The following is a 24,673-nucleotide window of genomic DNA, read 5'->3' on the forward strand; positions in this document are numbered from 1 at the left end:
AGGTGTAGAGTGTGGATAGAGAAATAACAAGATCAATCAGTACAAATGGGTTGGGTTAAATTATTGATGGCCTTGAAATTTAGGCAAAAGTTTTATTTGTTTATTTATTTAGGTTTTTTTTTAATGTTTATCTTTGAGAGAAAGAGACAGACAGACACACACACACACACACACACACACACACACACACGAGTTGGGGAGGGGCAGAAAGAGAGGAGACACAGAATCTGAAGCAGGCTCCAGGCTCTGAGCTGTCAGCACAGAGCCTGACGCGGGGCTCAAACTCATAGACCACGAGATCATGACCTGAGCTGAAGTTGGACGCTTAACCGACTGAGCCACCCAGGCGCCAGTATACTATTTGCTTTTTAACAAATCATTAAAATATCAGTCATAAAAGTCAGATATAGAGTCTTATAAAGTAACATAGACTGTATATTTAAAAAGCTATATTTTGATTATTTCACAAGAGCTTCAATTATTTTTATAATTTTGAAAATAAGACTGACTCCAGCAAACTGTCATTATTTAAATAAAAATATGACCATGTACATACTTGAATATCAATAATAACAATGAAGTAGTAACCCCTTAGTTAATAACCCTTAGTTTATACAGTTCTTGCTGGTATGTGGGATCTTGCAGAAAGTTTCATTTCATTAAGAAAAAAATAAATATCTTCTAGAGACTAACTTTAGGAACAAAGGTACTTTTTGCAGAAAATTTTATTGAGAACAGATTTTAACATTACTGTAATGGAAATAAAACAACTGGGTAAGTTAGCCTTATAGAAGAAAGATAGGTTTATTAGAATTGTCTAACTCCTAATGAAGAGTTAATGAAATCCTCAAATCCTGCTGGCTGTATTAATGAAAAGACTCAAATGCAAAACCTCTGTGGGAAGTTGTAATCTTTGCCACGTTTAAGAAGTGGCTAACCAGTCCAACTTTACAACTGAGTGTATTTAAATAGGCTTTTCTTAAGGGAAGAAAAAAGTGTCAAACAGGAGGAAAAGGAAAAGAAGAAGGTGTGGGGCAGAAGGGGAGAAGAAGGAGAAGAAAACAGGATTTCTAAGAATGTTCCTATCTAGAAAGTGTAAATTAACTTTCAAGGCTCATTTATAGTTAAGTGAGCCTTTTTTTCAAGGGTTTAGGTAATTTTGAGTCTGAGGAAAATGAGATGGAACAAACCTTGTTCTTTGCTTTGGAAAGAAAGGGAATCTGCCATTTCGCTTATTCTTTGCGCAGTTCACTGTGGATATCACACATGGTAACGGTCTACACAGATATGAAATGGGTTACATGGAAATTTAGTAAGATACTTCAAATTCATAATCCTTGAATTTACTGCTTAAAAGGCATTCACTTTAAAATTTGTTTTAATTTTGGCTTTTATATAAAATCTAAACAAAAAATTGATTTTGCATTCACCAGAACAATAAACATTTAAGAAATTTTGGCCATACCACGCGCTGGTGAGGATATGGAATAAAGGGGACCCTTATATTTCGGTAATGGTTGTATAAATTGATACAGCAAGTTTTCAGAATGATTTGGCAATATCTGGTTAAGTTGATCAGGATCCAGCGTTCCACTTCTAAGTGCTGTATTTACTTCAGAAAAACTGTTGCATATGTGCACAAGAAAATATGTACAAGGGCATTCAATGCAACATTGTTTATATAAAAAAATTAAAAAAATAAATATCCATTATTAGAAGTGGATAATTTTATATTCAGCAGTCACAATGAATAAAGAAAATAAGCAGGAAAATGTTGAGAGAAAAAGGCAAACTCTTAAGAACTCATACAATACAAGGCCTGTTATTCAAAAATTTGAAACATAAGAATAATATATGTTGTACATAGATACGCACAACATATTATACGTTTGTGTGTAAAAAGTGTAAAAACATGGTTGGAAAGTGTACATTTCAGTTTGTTTAGAATGTAATGGGGATGGCATGGAATAGAATGAATTAGGCTGCACACACAAGAAGAACTTGGATCAAACCTTTACTGTTTGTTTTATGTCTTTCCACAATTACCTAAAGAAAATGTGAAAACATGTTTATTAAATCTGAGAGTGGGTACAAGGTATTTGTTAGGTTACTTTTCTGTATTTTCAATTATAAACCAATTAAAAACTAAAGGATCATATTTAATTATTTCACCATATATACTAACCATCTCAGGAATAATCTGGTGGTGGTTTTAATTTGGGTGGTTTTGTATGGTTCCATTAATTCTATTTCAGCCTCAGATCATATTTTTCATTTCAGTCAGCTGGCCTATATTCTTCCTTAGATTGTGTTCTTCTAGCACAGAGGTCTTTCTAGTACTATCATGCATGTGAGGATCCATTTACAAAGCTATTTATCAAAGATTTTCAAAATGTCTATACAACTCTGCTCTGCAATATTTCTATTAGTTTTTTCAAGATTAAGTTGAATGCCCCAAATATGATTCATTAAACACAAGCTATGGAAAAATAAGGTCACCATGAAAAAATGTAACTTTATTCTAGACTGGCTAATCTGATTGATGGGGATAAATATGTGCCATTTCTGAGAAAAAGACTAGCTTGTCATTAGAGATGATCTTAATCATTGATACCAAGGGGTTCTAATGGGGGTGGCATTGTTCTTTCATCTTTATCCTTGGGAGAGGAGCTTTGACCCCTTAGCTGCTACATTACTATTCTTTGCAGTAAATCATTTGCCCGTCATAGACAGCCATTTACAGAGTAATAATAATAACAGTTAACAATTAAAGAGCTTTTATTATTTGCTGTGCTGTAATCAGCACTTTACATGGATTATCTCATATCATTTTAACAACTTATGAGGAAGAAGCTATTATTATTTATCTTTTATAGATGCAGGGATTGAGACTTCCAGAGGCCAATGAAATCTCAAAAGAAAATAAAAACTCTAGGTCAATGATAGCATAATCCTAAATTAAATTAGAAGCACAAAATATTTCATTCCAAGTTGGTAAACGTCTTAGCAAAGAAAGTCTATCTTTTGATTGGCAAATAATTCTGGAGAAAAGTTGGAAATGATGCTTGCGGGTGAAAGAAAAAGAAAAGCTATGGATATGTGGTAGGGGCCAAGAAACACAAGGACACTCCCAGCAAAGGGAAGCAAATTCTTTTATTTCCTGATTATATTGGGAGATAAGTCCCATATAATTGGTGTATTTTTCTTGTTTTCTGTATAGCTTGAGGGTTCCTGTGGAAGAAATCAAATCCTAAATAACCAGAAGCAAGACAGAGCAGTATCAGAAGGAAAATGGTAGACCAAGGATAGGTTTAGTACGTTGATGGCATCTGTAAGGGACAGTCTTGATGAAGATGCACACAGATGACTGTTCAGGAAGGATGGGGGGCTGGTAGTAGATAGAAGCAGCACAGGCAAATGAGAATGCTTAGAAAGGGAGCAAAGTTAACACCAAACAACATGCTTCAAGAGTCTTTTATACCAAGCAAGGAAAGGAAAAGGATTTTAGATGGAGTGAACATATTTCATCAGCTGAGGTCATTTGGAAATTCTCAATATTCACATAAAGCCTGTATATTTAATACTGTATAATTGTTAGAGCAGAACAGTCTGATAGAAACTTCTCTCTGGGGCACCCAGGTTGCTCAGTCGGTTAAGTGTCCGACTCTTGGTTTTGACTTCGGTCATGATCTCACAGTTGATGGGATCAAGTCCTGTGTCGGGCTCCCTGCTGACAGCACAGAGCCTACATGGGATTCTCTTTCTCCCTCTCTCTCTGCCGTCCTCTGCTTGCTGTCTCTCTCTCAAAATAAATAAATAAACTTAAAAAAAAGAAACTTCTCTCTACCCAGGCTAGAACAGGTTTACATGAAAAAATGATTTTTTTCTTTAAACTTTAATATGTTTATACCCATCGCACCATCAACCTTCTCTCTCTTGCCCTAAACTTTCCCTCTTCCTCTCCATTAACTCTTCTTTTCCTCTTTCCCAAAACCTGAACTTACTGTCTATTAATTCTCCCATACAACTTTCTCATTCTACACTATTCTCCCCTTGCTTGAGTAAATACTTTTTTGCTCCTAATTTTACAATTGATTTTTTTAAGCTCTTTATTTGTCTGTCATTTCTTTCTTTGTTCACATTTTACGTGCATGCCTTAATGTACCTTTTTGGATCCTCACTTTGCCCTTCCTACTCTTCTCTCTGTCCGGGGAGACTGATCTACATAGACCATATATCAAGAGGTCCTTTTCCCCTCTGGTAACTTACTGCAAGTAGTCTGCTGCAAGAGATCAGACGGTGGCGAGAGACATCAGTGAGTTCAATCCCCTGCTTCCCTCCCTGCAGGATCACTTCTCCTTAGCTCTGTCCTTTGACCACAGGTCAGAGCTCCTGTCCTGGTAGCCCTCCTTAGAGGACCCTTGCTTTGGCTTCCTGGAGCCACACTTTCTTCCTCAGTTTTGGTCTAGGAATAGGAATAGCTCAGATTTTCTAGCCTGGACTCTGGCCTAGCTTTTATGACTTTTTTGTATCTGGCCCACAGCTTGGTAAATACTTCATTTATTATCCAATTATCCCAATTTGAGTGTGTCATCTGTTTCCTGTTGGGATTCTTACCGAACTAACCATTTTCAGGCACTTTTCCTTTATTTGACACCTTCCTGATTTAGTTGGTCCTAGATACCTATTTATCTATTTATCTTGTAATTACTACCCTATTTTAATTTTTATTCTATCAGGGAGCTTGTAGAGTAAAAATATTTCAGGAATGAAGCAGTCTGGTGTCATCTTGGCCATCTACTAGTCGTGTGGTCATAAGCAAATCACCTATTTCCTCTGAACCTTACTTTTTTATTATTTTTTCTTTTTCTTCTAGAAAATGAGGAGAGCTATATTAGATGATCTCTAAGATTATCTCCTGGATTGATGATTCTATGATTTCATAAAATGAGCAATAAATAGTGTTCAATCTCATTGATTGCTCAACTGTAGCCTTTGCCTTATTGTGACTTTATTTGAAGACTGTTTCTTTTTGAAAAAATCATCACTTTTTATATTATATGTAAAAATTTAAATAGAAGAAAATAAGCCTAAGTAAGGTATTAAAATACCAATATAAAAGTACAAAATAAATGGCTATCACAATTGCATAGCTTTGAATTTGAAATTGAAACAGTAAAATTCTATCCAAAGCTAGAACTGGAAGAAGAAAGTTAAGTGCAGGTAGTTACTTGTTTAATGAACATTGATTACATGCGTTTTGAACCTTTAGATTGAATGAATACAATCTACTTATATTTTCAGGCCTGGGATATGGGAAGAACAGATTCTTTAAATGTTACCTACAGAAGGTTTATCTGGCAGTTGAACTTTTCCATTTTATTTGCCTCTTATCTCTTTAGATGTGAAGAGACAGTGTTTTGAAATATGTGACATTCTAAAAGGGGGAGAGAGACACTCTACACTGAATGGTCAGATCTCAAGGAATATTTTGTACATATATTAGCTGAAAGATATAAGTTTGAACAATCTTAAAATGGAACTTTTGGCCACTGTTTCACTGGACTTGATATTAAAATACCAAATGATAATGATAATACTAATATTTTCAAATAACATTGTGCATCTTTTTTTAGCTAGAAGTATTTTCTTCCAAAGAAGTCAAGGAAACACACCTGTGTTATTAAAATTTTTATTTTTGATAGCCCCAGAAAAGAAAAGAAAAAAACCGTACATAGTATTCAATATTTAAATTCCTACTTGAGACAGACCCATGCCGCCATGCAATTGGCCACAGAAGTCAGTTTCTGTCACGGAATTTGCCCTGTGGAGATCACCGTACAGCTCCACTCTCATGTGGCTGACAGAGAGGCGAGGGGGAGCATTACATTGCTTTGCTTTGGCTCTTGCTTAGGAAAATTGCTCAGGCAATTGCTCTTTGTAGCATGTAATGCTGTTAGTTCCTACTCCACTGCTAATAGCCTCCCACCCCCAAGCAGACCACAAAGAGGATGGAAGAAGGAAAAACCACTACATCTACTAACCATATTGATCCACGTATCAATAGAGGGGGGTAGTTTTTCAGTCCTGCCTCTTCAAAGTGTGTGCATTCAGGGATGCCAGTGTGGACCCATTTACTCAATATCGAGCCAGGTATTACCCAGCATTGTGCCAACACTCTTCTTCTAATTCAAATAGATTGTAAATTTCAGGAAGAAATAAAGTGGACATTTCAGCAAAGGTAGGAAAAGGAAGGGAGGTTCTGAATGCACATTTATGCATTTCATGTAATGTTAATTACGCTAAACATGGGAATATATATATTTTATGTTTTTAAAGATTCAAGCTAGCAAAATGAGGAGCTGACATTAAAATTTGATTAGCTTCTCGGTGGCATGTGTAGTATTCACAGTAATCTCTTCTTGGTTTTGGTGACATGGTTACTGCATCTGATTGAGGTCAGCATATCATGTCCACCCACAGTGTAGGTGGTGACACAGGTGGCCATGCAGGCTGAGAACATATACTTTTTTTCTTTTTAATGGTTAAGAGGATTTTTTTCCCCACAAGCAAAGCTTATTTACTGTAAAAGTGATATACTTCGGAAGAGATTCAGAGAAATACCGTGGAATGGAATTACTTTTATATGTAATGGATTAATTTTAAATACACATTAAAACATTACATTCAATAGAACAGAAAGAAAAAGCAATTTATTTACCAGTACTAAATTCACTTCTTAATGGGCATATTACTAACAGATACGAAAGAGAAAAATACGTTGCATCTACAACATAGGCATAGGCAACAGGGTTAGAGGGATGTGAGTTTTTCCTTAAAGGAATAAAGACAGTAAATGGAGGTTGCTTATTTTTATTGTTCACTGCATGTCTGACTGCTCATTTAATGGACTTGGGAATGAAATTCAGTTTTCTTGTCTACCAGACCAATTTGTTGTTTTTTTCTCAGACTTGACCTTATAGAAATGGTAATCTCTCCAGATTTTGTGGCAATGGAACAAAGAAGAAGTGTAAAGACTTTCCTATTAAATCAGCTGATTAATCTCATAGTATAACAACAACAAAAAATTGAATTTGTCTTGATAATCTGAAACCAAGTCAGTGTCTGAACGGACCCTTAAAACTATTACCACAAAGAGAAGCTCCTTATTTACTTTATTTTACATGAAATAAAGCACTCTATTAATGTTCCATACAGGGAGACAGTCTAAATTTTTATGTCCCAAAATGTGTATGTTCAAGGTTGCCCATTGTAAGAGGGGTTATTGTGATCTGGGAGCTGCCTATATACTAAGCCAGACGCCCCATTCCATGATTAAAATGTGCCAAACTATTCATCTCAAAGATTTGAGCACCTAACAAGTTAACTGGAGGACTCCTTTTTGTTTTATTGTTTTGGTGGATTCATTATCAGAAGCAGTTTTCTTTAGCAAATACATAAATTTATCATAACTTCAGACCCCTGAAAGTGATTCAGAATAAATCAGCCATAACCATTAATGCCAACTGAGACCATTGGAAAGGGGCCTTGGAATAGTGTAATTAGTTGCCATTACGTGGCTGCAAGCCTGCAATTTTCCTACTGACTCTGACCCACTGCCTTGCTTAAGTAAGTATTTGCACGCAAACTCATGATAATTGATCCCCTTCTGTGTCAAGTGTCTTCATAACTTTAAAAATTAAAGATGCAGAGTGTCTCAAGTGGTTTGGGTAGGCAATTTTATTCCAATTTTATTATCACAATGGGTCCATAATATACATGGAGTGTCCTTTCTGATTAGCCATGCCTCAGCAGTTATCCACTCTATTTCTGTATTTGCCTGTCTTTCCCTCCCGTTCCTCCTCTTCCAACCCAGGCTTCCCTTCATTTTCTGAGAAAATAGAAGATGCTGCTTGCAGAAATTAACTAGCTATTCAAATTAGTTGCCCAGAATGCGGATTGGCTAAGGCAACAGCATGTTGTTCTCTGCTAAATAGGTTGTCTCTATCACACGCGAAAATGATTTCTTTCTGTCATTTCAGGGATTGGGGCAAAAAAATGTCTAGGTAGCCAGGTACAAACAAAAACTTTGCTCTAAACATTAAAATGTATTTTCTAAGTGCTCTCAACACCAAATTACAGAAAAGTGAGTGTTTTGTGTCGGTCTCAGTCTATCAATAGTGATGCTATTGGCTAGCAATGCCTGGAGCATTCATTTGGCCCATACAGTTTGTGGTGAGCCCCACAGATGTTTCTCTGACCGGCGCCAGTGCTGTGGCTGGACTGGCTCTTGTGATTCTCCTAACTGCGAGACGCAGCTCAGCAGCCATCAGCGGAGAACTTTGATGAAATGAGGCTTATTACTCAAAAATCCTGCAGGGTACACCATGTGTTCATGGCCACACAGCAAGGCCTCAGGTAGAGACAGGGTGCTCATTCAAGGATCTAGAATTCTGCCTTTATTGGGATCAAAGGCGGGATTCCTAGGGTTTTTCTGGGTTTGCTGTTGGTGAATTTAAAACATAAGAGCAAGAATTAAAGCATGGGAAGGGAAAAGCAGGGTCACTCTGGCAGTCAGTTATCTAGGTCACCCAAAGCTTTCTAAAAGGGGAACCTCCTAAGTGGGGCTGCCTGCCTCTTTTTCTCACTGCGTAGTAGCTGACAATATGTTTATTTGAGATGCATGGCTTTGAAGTCAATGCCTTGGCATCAACAGTTTAATGTCCTTACATTACAATCAAAACTAATTGTTAGGCACTTACACTACAGTGAGGCAAATAGAAAAAACGACAACCAACAAAACCCCCAAAAAACAAAAAAAAAACTAGCTTATTTAGCAGAATGTGAGTGATAAAAATTATTCCTAGGACAAATTGTAGCACACATGTGCAAAGCTACATAGAAGTTGAATATAATTTAAGGAGCAAGTTACTTAGTTCCAAGATCATTTTGTTTTGTTTCCTTTAGGTTCTTTTTTCATATTTGTATTTTTGTTCTATTTTCTAGAAAAGCCAGTGGTCTTGTCTCCAATTGTATAATGGGATGTATGTTATTCATTTTATTGGTCACTTATAACATGAAACAATAAAAATTTAAATCTTCCTTTACTACAGGAACAGTTATACAAGCATTGATAATATCCAACTTCCGTAACAAATGCATCAGGGTGATGTATTTTTAGCTGTGCTAGGGCCATTATCTGAGCCTGAATTAGGACCATTGTGTGTCACAAGAAGCCTTTTACCCAACAGTAGTTAAGAAATCCTATCTAGCCTAGGTCAATAAATCAAACTCCAAAGTCTTTAAGAGAAAGAATCCAAATTTTGTCACAAAATGACTAAAAACATATGGGTGTTCATTTTATTTCATGGGAAAATGTGGTTCACTGATCTAAAAAAAAAATAAGCTCTGTAAATGGAAATCATGAAAACTGCATTTGGGCAGTAACTTTAATCAAATTGCAATGTTTAGAATATCCTGAAGATGACCCACCCCTGCATATTTCTAAAATTGGGAGGGTTTTCTTTTATATAGCAAATTATTCCTATAAATGAAAAGGGTCTGTTCCTTTGTAGCACATGTAGAAATCAATGGAGGTGTGTGAAAATCAGACCCATACTTGAGATCACCAGGAGTCTGACATTTATAAAGATCTCTAGTTACAGAAGCCCAGGCCTTCCCTTTGATTTGTTGCAGTATGAACCATTGGTCCGTTCATGAAACTCTCCTGCCACTGAAGCCCTTTAAAGAACTTGTCTTTTGTGGCTATCTGATTGACAATAAATCCTCAGAAAGAAAAAAAACCTGTTCAATAAATCTTCAGAAAGACTGTTCATGAGATTATAGATATCGTTTACTACCTCTAAACTTGTCTTTTCAGGTTCAATATAAATTGTTTCCTATAAGTTTACTCATTGTATTGTTATGTCTAGTCTCCCATCTCATTATTGAAACATGTGAAACCTAAGTATGAATTTAATTATTGGCAAATGCTGCCGTTGATTATTTCCTGGCTTTATGGACAAGAAGTCAACTTCACAATGAGTTGTTAGCACAGTGGTGGCTTGTTGTATGAACTGTGGCGATAAACGCTTGACTTTGGTGCCTAAGATTACTCATCTATAAAATACTTTTGTTGCGTTCAGAGAGATGGAGCAAAACAAATAGCAATGGAATAAAATGTTCATGTTGTCTTCAAAAATGAAGCTATTTCCCATTTTCACTGCTGATGAAGCAAGACATATTTAATGTTACAAAATTACAAATGTTTGTGGTAGAGGGGAGGGAAAAAACAAAACAAAACAACAAACAAAAAAACCCAGAAGTGTTTGTGGTATAGTATTGGAAAACAGGTTTTTGTTACCTTAAATTATCTATGGCAAGTTTCCTTATGTGATGCAATTGAATATATTTATATTTTATATTTAAAATTATCACTCATTTTTAAATGAATGAGAAGGATGAAAATTTTCTCTTTATTCAAACCAATGAGGAAAACATCAGAGAATGAAGTCAGATTAAAAATGTGTTTTAACGTTAATTAAATGTGTTTAATTTTCAATGTTAACTTTTTGTATGTGGGAGGTACTCAGAACAAATCTCAAAACAGTCCTAGTTCTGAAGCAAAAGTAAGCCATCGTGCTTTCTCTAATTCCAGATATTTTAAGTGACATGAAATGTACTGTACATTTTACTCTATCTATCTATCTATCTATCTATCTATCTATCTATCTATCATCTATTTATGATGTATCAACATCACTTATACTTTGTCTCTCCTAAATGATCAAATTCTTATCAGCCTCAACTATGAGTTTTCTTAAGCTAAGTATATTGTGAGCACTATATATTAAAGATATTCATTAAACTGAATCTCTACTCAGACACTAAGTCGATATGGATTCTCTAGATGTCCTTGTTTGATATTATAGCAACTAACCCCATGTAACTATTTTTTTTATTTAAAAAAGATTTTTTTTAATGTTTATTTATTTTTGAGAGAGACAGAGACAGAATACGGGTGGGTTAGGGGCAGAGAGAGAGGGAGACACAGGATCCCAAGCAGGCTCCAGGCTCCAAGCTGTCAGCGCAGAGCCCGATGTGGGGCTTGAACTCACGAGCGGTGAGATCATGACCTGAGCTGAAGTCGGACGCTCAACCAACTGAGCCACCCAGGTGCCCCACCCCATGTAACTATTAAGAACTTGGAATGTGTATTGTGTGAATAAAGAACTGAATTTTTAATTTAATTTAATTTTAATTTAATTTTAATTTCAAAACTGATACTTGATGCACTTATTGAAATATTTTTTGTTTTTTTGGAAAACTTAGGTATATGAATCTCCTTTTTTTATTGTAGGTTTATTAAATCTAAATACATGCTAAGTGGGGAGCCAGGGTGGCTCAGTCGGTTAAGTGTCCAACTTTGGCTCAGGTCATAATTTCACAGCTCGTGGATTTGAGTCCCTCATCCAGCTCAGAGCCTGGAGCCTGCTTCGGATTTTGTGATTCCTTCTCCCTCTGCCCCTCTGTGTCTTGCGCTCTATCTGTTTAAAAAAAATTAAACATTAAAAAAAAAAAATTAACTACATGCTAAGTATTGCAGATGAATCTATAGAGTCTGTAATGAGATGTTTTGTGAGTATATAATACATTCCAGATTTCAAAGACTTGGTATTGTTAAAAGAAAATTTCAGATCTAGTTGACTTTTATTTAGTGATGCATGAATTGGGAAGTAGGCAGTCTAGAAAACAGAGAGGAGCTTCGGAGAGTTGTACAAACTGAGAGGGTTTTATAGAGCAAAGTGAGCAGAAACAAGGAAGTTACACTGGGCATGTGCTTATATAGAGCAAAGGGAATTTTGAAGCTGGTCAGGTGATTTGTGCTGAGCGAGCCAGTGCTGATCGGTAGACGTAGGCCATCCTTTCATGAGAGAGCTGATCACAGACATTTAGTTTTAGTTTGCTGATGTGCAGCTTGGCATGAGTACCTCCATCTTAAACCTAGTCTGGACACTTCAACAGTGTGAAAAAAGAATGAAATATTTTGTTAAATATTAATTTCATATTGGTTAAATGTTGAAATGACAATATTTTAGAAAGATTGGGTTAAATAAAAATTTAAACTCATTTTTACATGTTTCTGTTAAGCTTTTTAATGTGGTAATTATAAAATTTGAACTTACATGTATGGCTTGCACAGATTTCTATTTGACAACACTGTTAGAATACCCTGAGAGAAAGGGTAGCATAATGTGTTCTGAATATAAAAAATAAACTTGAAGTAAAAAGTTTGGTATGAAAAAAAAATTAGTCATAAACAATTAGGTAAATATTCATTTTATTTTTGGATAAGTAATGGTTTTATCGGAATTAAGAAAAATGAAGAAATCATAAATAATGTATTGATCATTTTGACTATATAGAATAAATAGTCTGTGGATTTCTGTGTGTGTCTATTTTAAGAATCCATTGTGAATGAAATTAAAGAGTAAAAGCTCACTAGAGGAGTCAGTTTTTACCTTTTTTTTTTAATGTTTATTTATTTTTGAGACAGAGAGAGACAGAGCATGAACGGGGGAAGAACAGAGAGAGAGAGAGAGGGAGACACAGAATCCAAAGCAGGCTCCAGGCTCTGAGCTGTCAGCACAGAGCCCGATGCGGGGTTCGAACTCAGGGACCGTGAGATCGTGACCTGAGCCAAAGTCGGATGCTTAACTGACTGAGCCACCCAGGCGCCCCAGTTTTTACCTTCCTTAGCGGGGAAAGCTTCTTGCTCATTACCTAGAATTGGATGGCATTTGGATTATCCTTCTGGACCATTATTTTTCTCCTAGAGGAAGGACTCACCTTATGTTTATGATTGGAGGAAGAATATTTGAATATTGGAGGAAGAATGTTTGCTCATCTTATGACATGGTCTTTATCTTTCTCTACTTGGAGGAGCATATTGTCTTTATTTCTGTTTTGTGGCAAGCTTTATTTAAGTATGCTTAGTACAGTTTCATCATGCAAATCTGCTTTTTAAGTTGTAAATTTATGAAATTTCTATGGCTGAGAGAAGGGATGGGAATACATGGTTTGTCATTTGTCAGCCACCCATGGTAAGATGGATGAAGTAAACTGGTAATTTTCAATGGGTAGAAGTAGATATCCCTATTTTGACTTTTGGTTCAAGCTATACTTTTTTTTTTTTTTTTTTTGGATGGATCCGTTATTTAATTAGGTTCTTTGTAAGAAATTTAGAACACCAATTTGTGAGGGTAAACTCCATTTGTGAGAGCAAACACAGAGCGGAGGTAGCCCTGAAGCTGAGGAACGGCTTTGATTTTTGGCAGAATTTGCGAGTCCACAGCTTTCTCATCAACCTTGCGCTGCTCTGTAATCTCATATTTCTCTTTCTCCGTATTGAAGATCTCACCTTCCTGGTGTCTGGGTTTACGCAGCTTCTTCTTCTTAAAGTATCAATGAGGTGTTTGGGGATTTTCGCACTGCTGATAGCAATTTTGGTGGAGGTGGCAATGACAAATTTCTGGTGTGTTCTACACAGAGGAACTCGATTAAGGGACAGAGGTCCAGTCACAAGTAGCAAGCCACTGCTCAGTTGCTTCAGGAAAACCACTGTCTTGTCTCTGTGGCTCCCAATGAGGATGACAAAAATGGTCCCAGGAGTGATGTTAGCTCACAGTTTCCTCACATGTTGACTGAAAGGTTTTTTTGCCCTGGTTCAAACAGCTTCCGAGGCACATCTTCAAACACCTTCCTAGGCATTTTGCAAAGTTTAACCACTCGAGTACCACCATTCTTGTCGCCACCAACTGTCACAAATGACAGTAGCAAAAACCTTCTCCTTCTTTCTCTTTTCAATCCTGGATTTGGCTGCTGAATACTTCCTCTTGTGCATGGCCTTTCTCGAATACATAGCGGATCAAGAATATCTGCCAATTCCTCTGACTAGGACAGGGTTTCAGCTGCAGTGGGGCTTCCCCTTCTTTGGTGTTTTAGCCTTGAGGTTACCCTTCTTAACCTTGCCACCAGCATCAGCCTTCTTGGCTTCAGGTTTCTTCTCCTTAGCATCTGGCTTCTCAGCTTTTTTGCCTGCCATTTGATTCCCTCTCGGTTTGGATGGTGAAGGATTAGGGATCCTGATATCTAGTCTTGCAGAGAGGCCCCGCCATACTTCCAAGCTATACTTTTTAAAAAATAAAATTTAAATTTTTAAAATTTATTTCTTATTGTAATATAATTAACATATGATTGTATAAGTTTAAGATGTAGCATATTGATTTGATAAACTTCTATATTACAATATGAATACCGTTGTAGTGTTAGCTAACACTTCCAACATGTTGAATAGTTACCACTTCCTTTTTGTGATGAGAACCTTCAAGATCTAGTCTCTTAAAAACTTTCAGGTATATATTTCTTAATCTAGTTCTCCTGGGGAATCCTTTGAGTAATAAAGCTGCTAGTGCATTAATCCCAATTTGCCTGTGTGACTTTAATTTACTTTGATTTAGCAAGCAGTAACTAATGATATAATGCACTGGAAAATAAACTCCTATACATGCTCTTGTCAGATATGTTTGACCTAAACTTAATGATGAGAAAACAGCTATGTCTAGAAAGTGGGATGTTCTATAAGTTGCCTGACCTGGACTATTCAAGTAGTTAACATCACAAATGACCAAGGAAGGAGCATTTGGCTCTACTGGATTGAGGGAACTAAAGAGACATAATAGTCGAATGCTATGAACCACTGGGTTTTGAAAAGATATCTAAGGTAATGGAGACTATTTATTTGTATATGGATATTGGATAACACTATTGTTGACTTTTTTGGTGTGGCAATCGTGTTGTGGTTTCATAGGAAAAAGTATTCCACTCTTTGGAAGATGCATGGTGAGGTATTTAGTGCTGAAACTTAAATGATATCTGCAACCTGTTTTGGAAGGTTTGCAAGTGTAAGTTGTGTGTGTGTGTGTGTGTGTGTGTGTGTGTGTGTGTGTGTATGTGTGTTCGTGTGTGTAGATAGATTGAAATAAAACAGGTCTAGCAGAATGTTAACAGGTGTTACTGTGTTTTCAAACTTTTTAAACATACTTTCAGTGGATATAACATTTTTCAAAATAAAAATTGACACATAAGATATTTTTATGTGGATGTGGCATAGAGGGTAATAAATGTGATTAACTGATAATCCTAACCCCCTTCCCCACACAGGAGTGACAAATATTTGCAAATATATGACAAATGGTTAACAGAACTAATTTGTAAGAAAATTTTATGATCAATATGAAAAGACGGCCTCTTTAATAGAAAAATGGTTAGCATAAATAGGTTATCAACAGAGGAATAAAGACAAATGGCCAGTACCTTATGAAATATTTATCACTAATAATCAAAGTCAGGAACTTAAATATAATACCAAAGTAGAAATTTTGTCTCTCATTTAATAAAATATTTTAAGATTCGAAGTAATGAGATAGTCCAAGGCAACAGGTACTCTCAACTGCTGGTAAAAGTAAAATATATTGGGACACCTGGGTGGCTCAGTTGCTTAAGCATCCGACTCTTGGTTTTAGCTCAGGTCATGGTTTCATAGTTTCGTGGGTTCAAGCCCCATGTCAGACTCAGCTCTGACAGCATGGAGCGTGTTTGGGATTCTCTCTTTCCTCCTCTCTCTGCCCATACCCCACTCATATTGTCTCTGTCCCTCTCAAAATAAACTTAAAAAAAAAAGGTACAATATATTGAGAAAACTATTTGTAAATTTGAGTAACATAGCCTAAGAAAATCAGAAATATCCAAAAAATATCTACAAAGATTTTTAAAAGCAGGATTTTTAAATGTTTGTTTATTTTGGGGAGATGGAGAGACAGATTGTGAGCAGGGGAGGGGCAGAGAGAGAGGTAGACACAAAATCTGAAGCAGGCTCCAAACTCTGAGCTGTCAGCACAGAGCCCGACATGTGGCCTGAGCTCACAAACCGTGAGATCATAACGTGAGCCAAAGTCAGACACTTAACCAATTGAGCTACCCAGATGCCCCTAAAAGCAGGATTTTTTAAAGGCAGAGTATTAAAGATTCTGTGTTTTATTTCCTCATTTTTATAATAGAAAATATTTAAAATGCCTACCTCTTGGTGAAGTTATAACTGTAAAATTAAGAGGATTAAACAAGATGATAAATGCATAGTAAATGGTACTTAGTACAGTATTCAAATAGAAATAACTAATACATACCCAATTAGGGGATTATGAAAATAAATTATGTAATTTCTATACAACTGGAAACAATGGATTTACTAAGATTGTGTTCAAAGATTTTTAGTTGAGTTTTCAAAAGAAAAAGCATGTGTACCCTCCAAAAAAGTATTTAGTATGATCTTAATTTTATTAAAAAGTATATAAATCCTTGAATTTATACCCATGTAAAAGCATAAAAGGCAGTATATATAACAAAATATTACTAACAGTAGTTATTTAATGCTGTTATTCATAGCATTATGAAAAGTGGTGTTTTGTTCTAAATTTTTCACAATCATTTCATTTACTGATGTAGACAAACCCAGCAACAGCATTACAACATTCATCTCTGAAAATGGAATATGATTTCTATTTCCTAGTCTAGATTCAAAAGATAAAACTAATAAGAAAGATTAGCTCAAGATACCAACAAAGCAGGAGTTTAGCATCACGGGAGGTGTCTTCCTATTCTTTTGAGGTATTCTACAGAGTAAACAATTAGGATGGTGTTATATTTTCTTAGAAAAATAGTGGTGTGGTGGAATCAGATGGGCTTGGGTAAAAACTGATTCTGATGTCCATCATTCATGGTATAGTTTGGGAAAATTTTAACGCCTCTGAATTTCCATTTTTCCATTTGTAAACTGAGAGCAATATTCCCTAAATAAGAGTAGTATGGTCTTTAAAGGAAATAATTAAAGTGGGGAAGGAATGGAAAAGGTAGCAAGAAACCAACATGTATCCAATGTCAACTATTCCAGACTTTAAGCTATTCTCTTGACATGCGTAATCTCACTTAATCTTCACAAACCAGTGAGGTGCTCTGGACATAGTTCCTTGCAAAATTCATCTGACTTCAAGAGACACACTAATGTATACAGCTTGCTTTACAAGCCCTAACTCCAGATCCTGGATGAATAATGTTTCTTTTATCTTATAGCCTGAAGTGAACCGCCTTGGCAGGTGTGATGACCTGGGAGTGTAACATTTTCCCATTAGACCTTAAGTTTCATTGAGATGCCTTAATGTGAATCTATGCCAAAATTCAGAAATACAGAAGCCAAGTTTAGCCTTGTTGCTCTTCAGAGGCTTGGATGAAATAGGGTAACAGAGGCTTGAGCCAGCCACAGAGAATTGGAACTCAGGCATTCAAGAAAATGCCACTTGCATTTGCACTTTGTTTACAGGTTTTGCATCTTTCTAGTGAATCAGATTATTCCCTATAGATTCACAGGCTTAAGTTCAGTGCATAGCTGAGATAAGAAAACCCAATAGCATTCTGAAACCTCAGATAAATAGATCAAGATAGCTTTACAATTAAGACAGAGAGAGATCAGTAATACACTGTTATAGCTTCGAGGGTGGATTGAAATTATTATCCTTCTTTGCAGCTGAGACTCTTACTATTCCATATCACTGAATCATAGACATTTATCACCCTTAACACATTTACTTCTCATAGGCAGCTTCTGGGTATAGAAGGAACGATGGTCAGCTTAAGACAACATAACTGTAAATCCTAACGCATTAATTTATTTATTTTCAAGAGAAGTTCTTGGCAATTCAAATTGCTTGATTAAAAAGCTGTTATATTATCATTCAAAATAAAAGCAGATTTTTTTTTTGTTGGCTTAATTACCAAATTAGGTAAGATTTCTCCTTTTTAATTGCCCATGCTAATAGTCTAGCGTATGGGCTCATATGAAACAGTATGGCATGAAAATAATGTAGAGCACCACGAGTGTCTTTCTGAATTCTCCCTAGTTTACTACATTATTAAATATTACATAAATTATTCAATGTCCTTTATATCAAACAAATATTTCTTTTCTTGCAAATTGGATCAAAACTGAGTGGTATTATTTAAGATTACTAGACACAGATTATACAATACCTTTTTTGTTTGTTTTTTAAACTAACAAAGACCTGCCCTTAATTTACATACTTCACTGATTGAAGCACAGGGAAAACGGGATGACAGAAAAATAAGGACGCAATTTAGTTTATTTACACAATAAATAGCTGCATTTGTTGGTATTTAATGTTTGTTTTCTTACTGTCTCTGTGCTCTGAGATAAAGATTTGAGCATGTACTTTATTCTTGGTTATCTGGCCCCAACAGAAGGTTGCCTGGGAGCTGGAAGGGTAGGCATTTAAAAACCCAAATATTTAATTACCTCTCCTGGCCTGTTCAGAATACAATCTGTTGTGCAGAGAAATAAGAGTGCTTTTGCTTGGGCTGGTGCTTGGTTGTGTCTGAGAATGAATGTTTGACATTCCCTCGATGGGATAGAGAAAAAGTCGAGAACTTATCAGCTTTGTATTGCCTCCCATTTGTAGCCATTGTAGCCCTATTATTTTAAAAAATGGGCAATTCCTGGGGTCCTTGGGTGGTTCAGTCAGTTAAGTGTCTGACTCTTGATTTTGGCTCAGGTCATGATCTCATGGTTAGTGAGATCAAGTCCCACATCAGGCTCTGTGCTGACACTGCAAAGCTTGCTTAGGATTCTCTCTCCCTCTCCCTCTCTGCCCACCCCCCTCCCCCCTTCATGATCTCTCTCTCAAAAATAAATAAAACTTTTTTTGATGGAGAAATTCCCACATTGGACATACCAAGAACCAACTACAATAGGCAAGGGGGCACATTTTTCAGTTAGATCTGATTGTTCATTCCATTTTATATTGATCTCAAATTTGCTTCCATGTAACTGCTACACGTTGGTCCTGGTTCTTCCTGAAGCAACATACAAGAGCCCTTGTTATTTTCTATACTCTAGCTCTTGTCTACTAGACATTTTCTATGATCCACAAAGGTCCATGTTAGACCCTGTGACATTTTGACTTGTACTGAATAAAACAATCATGTATTTACACATTTGCATTACAATAGAAGATAGGCAATTCTTTCTTAAAGGTTAAGGACTAGCTTTATTTAAGATCTGAAAGAAAATACGTGCAAAGTTTTCAAATTTACAATATTTTATCACAGCATCTTTGTGGTACCATAAAGAATTTGAGAATCAGTAAAAATATGATTATATATTTTTAAAATGTGAGAAATTGAGACTATAGTAGGTTTTGTAGATGCATTTGTGCGGAAATCTCTTGACCAAACTGAATAATAAAGCATATATTTTTTAGAGCATTAGAATTCTTATGAAATCTGAATTCATCGGTGATTCCTTTGGAATGTGTGAGAGGGTGCATGTCACTGGGATGATGAGAGGTGCTTTGATGAAATCCAGTGGAATATTCCTAAGAATTTCATTTTAAAAGAAAGGAAAAAGACCATGGTGCAGTTAACATATTGCATGACTGTCGGTGTCTTATTCTAAACCACTCTCCACACAAGAGTAATTTTAATAATTAGGATTGTCATTATGCTACCGCTGACAACTTCCAAATGTCTACAGGGAGCTAAAGGTCTGTGAGCATGTGTGTGTGTGTGTGTGTGTGTGCATGTACCCGTTTGTGTATCTTTATCCTGTAGTTTTTAGCAGCATTTAGTATGGCATAAAATCATATTTCACTAGTTACACCCAGCTATAGTCAACGAGGGGAAAGTGAGGGGAAAGGAAAGGAGAATTCTAAGATTAGTGTTATTTGAAATTAGGCATTTGGTTCATTATTATGGTTTCTTTGTGCTTTAAAATTTCTTCTCTTGAATATGAAGAAGACTTAATGGCAAACAGAACTTTTATAAATCTCTTTAATAAAACAAACACCAACAAGAAGTTTTTTGCTTTAAGTGCTAAGTCTTTGATGTTCCTTTTAGAGCAGTTGAAAGGATGTTCTGAGGTCCAGAAGGCTCTATAGGCAGTATGCAGAATGAAGGCAAAGGAGAAAAATCATGCATTATCTCTTACACTCACACCTCACCAGAATCACTTGGGAAGATATTGAAAAATACTGATCATGCCCAGGACCCTCTCAGAAAATTTCTATTTTAGTCTGAGATGGGGCTTGGGCATTGGTATTTTTTAATATCTCCCTAGGTGATGCTAATGTGTAGCTAGGGAATGGAACAACTAGTCTATTTTAGAACATCATAAACATAAAAATTTTTACCTGGAAAGTTCACACTTGAATTAGGCACTTTCATGAAGATACATCCTACTGTCTCTAACCAGTTGTGATGCTTTATTTATATCCAATAAATATGGTTGTTGGTTAATAAATGACTAACTTCATACTGTACCCATTTATCTTATGTCTGGCTATCACTTATGAGTAAGACTGAATGGCTAATCTGCCTTTCCTATGCTACAACTCTGCCATTCCTGCATCGAAGGTGGGCATTTTTAATTGTCCTCACTCGCCCTTTAGCCTACATAAAGCATCATAATCTTTCTCCATGTTGCATTTAAGGCAGCCATGACTGATGAGTCAAAGTTATTATGTAGTATTAAATCTATATACCACTTCTGCACTAAAGTTAGAGCACCAGGCATTTCTTTGGAAAGATATTTGAAATGAGATTTATAAAAGTTAAGTGTTCACTGATTGCATTATGTATAATAATAAGCTATATTTTTGTTATTTATTATGAACAAATGGGGATAAACAGTCATAAAATTCTACAGCCAAGGGTAGCTCAGTCGACTGAGCGTCAAACTTCCACTCAGGTCATGATCTCACAGATTGTGGGTTCGAGCCCTGCATTGGGCTCTGTGCTGACAGCTCAGAGCCTGGAGCCTGCTTCAGATTCTGTGTCTTCGTCTCCTTCTCTGTCCCTCCCCTGCTTGTGCTCTTTCTCTCAAAAATAAATAAATAAACATTAAAAAAATTCTACAGTAAAAAAATGTTTAATCATGAGTAGATTCTTTCATGAGGGTGACATAAGGGAATTTAGAGGGAGAGTCAAATGCAAAATTCTGGAGAAACAAGATTGGGTATTTAAGTTGCATTTAGTGCCCGACTAAGGGCTATGTATGGAAATGTATATACTTGGGTTATGACATGTTGATGACAGATAGGAAAGGGTGAGTTAACAAGAATACAAAATGACTTGGTAGGGGTCAGTGAAACAAATGTTTGTTTGGTCCAATCTGAAATGGTCTCTTGTTTATTTGTATAGGATCCATCTTATAATAATAGGAATTGGGGAAAGCACTAAAGTCATAAGCAAAACATCTGACACTAAGTTGAAATATTTTAAATAAAAAATTGTTATTGGGGCGTCTGGGTGGCTCAGTCGGTTAAGCGTCCAACTTCAGCTCAGGTCTTGATCTCACGGGTTTGTGAGTTCGAGCCCCGCGTGGGGCTCTGTGCTGACAGCTCAGAGCCTGGAGCCTGCTTCAGATTCTGTTTCTCCCTCTCTCTCTGCCCCTTCCCCGCTTGTGCTCTGTCTCAAAAATAAATAAACACTAAAAAAATTTTTTTAATTGTTATTAAAACTAAAATTTAAACATTAGGGAATATATTTAAAGAGAGTATATGTAGGGGAAATTTGTGCAGGGTACATGTAGAACTTATTCATCATATCCTTTTTTACTCCTCTTATCTTGGAAGAGAGATGTTTTAGCTCCTTTTTAAATTTCTTTCTGAGGATTGGATCCACCTGGTTTGTATACTTTACTTCTCCATAACTTATATCCTTAATAAGTGAGAAAATCCCCTTTTCATGATTGTACTCAAAGTCATTGTGTCCATATCCTGGTTTCTTCTTTCAACCTTGAAGATACCATGTATGTAGGGAGCCTCACTGTAAGTTTGTCTAATATTATCAGCCCACAAGGCAGCACGACCTCCATATATAGCAACAGCTGTCTTGCTATAATTAAAGCTTCTCTTGAATTAATGTGACTTTATTTTATATTTTCAGTACTTTAAAATTATTTTTATTTTACAGAAACACAGCACTTTCCTCCTGTCGAGAAACAACTCCACCAGCATATATGACCCCTCAAAACTATCTGGATTTGCCCCTATCAGTGTTGTGAGCTTGCTTATGAGGACAACTTTTAATAGAAACTATCTTAGAAACATTTTTACTCCAAGGATCTGTATATTTTTCTTAGAAAAAATTTAATAATTATTTCAACAAAATTTAAAGCATAGATGTAATAGCATAGCAGTAGCAAGAATTCATGATCTATTTAATTCCTTAATTAGAAAATTGGTCTGTCTTTTGCTGTATCTGACAATATGTGTGTCTCTTAGTATTTCTTAGAGTTTTTTGTTAATATTTCTCTGTATGTTTGAGTACGTGTCTTTGTATGTCTGTTTATTTTGTTTCTACATGGCTCTCCCTGGGTGAGCTTGTGAAATATTTATAAGGACCTTTATGTCATCTATGTGTGTCTGCACATTTGACTACCTGGGTAGTCTACAATGGGCAGAGCACTCGCTTTTCTCTTTATCCTCCTGTATGTTCATCTGTTTAACTTTTCCTTTATTTCACTTTTCTCATTTCATTCTTTTCCCCCTCCTTTTTTACTTATTGTGTGTCTTTATTTGTCTAATTGAATAGCTTTAAATTTTTGTTCTTAGACCTAAATGTGAGTGTTTTGGGTGGTTATATCTATCTACAAACAAACAAGCAAACAAACAAACACAGAGCCAATTCTCTGTTCCTCTCCTACAACACAATGCCAATTTAGTTAGTTGCTTTTTTCTTTTATGGCTTTAATGAGGTGTTTTTGTTGTTTTGTTTTGTTTTGTTTTTTACTGAGAGAGAAAAATAAAGATTTTTCCACATCCATGACCTAATAGCCATCCTACAAAAACAAAACAAAATAAAACAAATCAAACCAAAACCAAAACATGAATACAGTCCTGGAATGAAACATCTAAAAATAGTATTAGCTTAACTATATCAGAAAGAACAAAGTAAGTATCTTTCCAGAAAAAGCAATTGTTACTCTGATGTGGAAAAATTTTAGATTAATTTTTTTTTACATATCTAAGACACAACAAATATTTGGTCTACTGTTGCTCCTTTATTTTCTTCTTCTCCCATTGTTGGATGAATGCAGGCAATAAAGGCATCTTAGCAGGCTAGCAGCCCCTGGACAGTCTTATAAGACACACATTAGAAAAGTTAGCATTTCTGACCTATGTTCCTTTCAAATTCAAAATCTTCCCCAACTTATGATGGCATTATGTCCCAATAAACCCATTGTACGGTGAAAATATTGTAAGTTGAAAGTGTATTTAATAAACCTAACCTATTGAACATCTTAGTCTAGCCTGCTTTGAAGGTGCTCAGAACAATTATATTAGCCTTCACTTGGGCAAAACCATTAACACAAAGCCTATTTTATAATAAAATGTTGAATATCTCATGTAACTTATTGAATACTGTCCAGAGAGTGAAAAACAGAATGGTTGTCTGGGGGCAGAGTGGTTTTAAGTGTATCAGTTATTCTCCCTTGCGATGGAGTGGCTGACTGGGAGCTGTGGGGCACCCAGATCATGGTGGGGAGTATCTTACTGTGTATCCCTAGCCTGGGAAAACACCAAAATTCAAAATCTGAAGTATTTTCAGTATTCTATTGTATGCATATCATTTTTGCACCATTGCAAAGTCCAAAGTTGTAAGTTGAACCATTTTAAGCCACGGACAATCTGTGCAAGCTTTGACAAACAACTTTTATTAGGCCTTTTTGTTTATAAGTAGCATTTATAATGACATAGCCATTGGAAAGTAAATTCGAAAACAGCAAAACAATAAAAAATAATATAACTCGAGTTTCATCCATCTCTGAACCACTGGGACAGAAATGTACATTTTTGGATTTAGTTCTGAATAGTAGAACCAGATAATCAGTTTAGACAGTAAACTCCACGAGGGCAGGGGACCTTGTCTGTCTGGTTTACCGCTTACTATTTGTGTCTAGCACTTATTGCCTCATACTCAAGTAGATACTTAGTAATTAGTGGTTGGACAAATTCAAACATTTAAAAAGCAATTTTCTCTTTAATCATCAAGATCTCAACCACAGAAGAGTCTTAGAAATTGGATAATTAACCTCAAGTCTAATCCTTGTGGTCTAAAATAATTGTGGGTAAGATCTTAGTTTTCTATTTTGGGGTCTTATATAGCTTATTACAATTGATATTGGATAAGAGGAGGCATATATAATTATGTTCTCACTTTTACTGACAGACTAGTCTGATTAATTTGAAAAAGTCTCAGATAATATGGAAAACAAAATGCTTTATCAAATTACAGGAAGCCCTGGAGAGTGGCGGTTCCTTGTCTCACCTCCTTTAGTTTGTCCTTTATAGAAATAAATTCTATTGCCTTCAAAAAACGTTGATTTATTTCTTATATTTTCCTTTTAAGATCAAATTTTCCCTCTTGATTTCTTTTGCGTTAGAAATTAGGATGAGATTTCACCCTAACGTTTTACTTTTCTGAAAAAAATAGCCATTAAACAAGAAAATATTTATTGTGAACTAATCTATTTAACTTCTCATTC

The 24,673-nt window shown here is 35.8% G+C and overlaps 1 protein-coding gene and 1 pseudogene across 3 annotated transcripts in view; one reads left to right on the top strand and one right to left on the bottom strand.

Moving 5' to 3' along the window:
• The window catches only part of CSNKA2IP (casein kinase 2 subunit alpha' interacting protein), a 381,659-nt gene that overhangs the window by 62,141 nt on the left and 294,845 nt on the right, over positions 1–24,673 (top strand). The window lies entirely within an intron of this gene.
• Positions 13,151–14,158, bottom strand: LOC106983021 (60S ribosomal protein L6-like; annotated as a pseudogene).

Source organism: Acinonyx jubatus, chromosome C2 (assembly GCF_027475565.1).
Source record: "Acinonyx jubatus isolate Ajub_Pintada_27869175 chromosome C2, VMU_Ajub_asm_v1.0, whole genome shotgun sequence".
NCBI lineage: Eukaryota > Metazoa > Chordata > Mammalia > Carnivora > Felidae > Acinonyx > Acinonyx jubatus.